A 1226-nucleotide genomic window follows, 5' to 3' on the forward strand; every position below is an offset into this window, starting at 1 on the left:
ATTTCTCAAGCTGAGGGAACTGAAAGAGAAGATGTATGAAGAAAATATTCATACCTCAATTTACACTATTGAAGCATTCTATGAGTAAATTATTGAAGGATGCAGAAAGCATCAAAAGAAGATGGAAGGAATACACAGAAACACTGTACCAAAAACAAATGGTGGATGTTCACCCATTTCAAGAGGTAGCATATGATCAAGAGCCAATGTTCCTGAAGGAAGAAGTCCAAAGTGCATTGAAAGAAGTGGCAAAGAACAAGGCACCAGGAATTTTGGAATGCAAATTGAAACCTTTCAACAAACTGATATGGTACTGAAGGCACTCAGTCATCTATGCCAAGAAATTTGAAAGACAACTACCTGGCCAACTGACTGGAAGAGATCTGTATTTGTGCCCATTCCAAAGAGAGGTGATCCAGTGGAATGCAGAAATCATCTGACAATATCATTGATATCACATGTGAGTAAAGTTTTACTAAATGTAATCCAAAAATGGCCCCAACTATACATTGACAGAGAACTTCTAGAGGTTCAAACCCGATTCAGAAGAGGACGTTGAAGAAGGGTTGTCATTGCTGACATCAGATGGATCTTGGCTGAAAGCAGAGAATACCAAAAATATGTTTACCTGTGTTTTACTGATTATGCAAAGACTTGATTTTGTGGATCAGGACAAACTACGGACAACATTGAGAAGTATGAGTATTCCTGAACACTTCATTGTGCTTATGAGGAACCTGTAGATAGACCAACAGGCAGTTGTTCAAACAGAACAAGTGAACACTGAATAGTTTAAAATTAGGAAAGGTGTTCACCAGGGTTGTATTATTTCACCATATGCATTCAATCTGTATGCTGAGCAAATAATCTGAGAATCTGGGTTATACGAAGAAAAACGAGGCATCAGGATTGGAGGAAGACTCATTAACAACCTATGGTATGCAGATGATACAACCTTGCTTGCTGAAAAGTGAAGAAAACTTAAAATACTTACTGATGAAGATCAAAGACCACAGCCTTCAGTATGAGTTATAGATCAATGTAAAGAAAACAAAAATCCTCAACACTGGGCTGATAAACAACATCCATATCAATGGAGGAAAGACTGAAGTTGTCAAAGACTTCATTTTGCTTGGATCAACCTTCAACACTGCAAGCAGCAGTCAAGAAATCAAACGACGTATTGCATTAGGCAAATCTGCTGCACAAGACCTTTTTTAAAAAGT

The sequence above is a fragment of the Chrysochloris asiatica genome, unplaced genomic scaffold (genome assembly GCF_000296735.1).
Source record: "Chrysochloris asiatica unplaced genomic scaffold, ChrAsi1.0 scaffold00014, whole genome shotgun sequence".
NCBI classification, from domain to species: Eukaryota; Metazoa; Chordata; class Mammalia; order Afrosoricida; family Chrysochloridae; genus Chrysochloris; species Chrysochloris asiatica.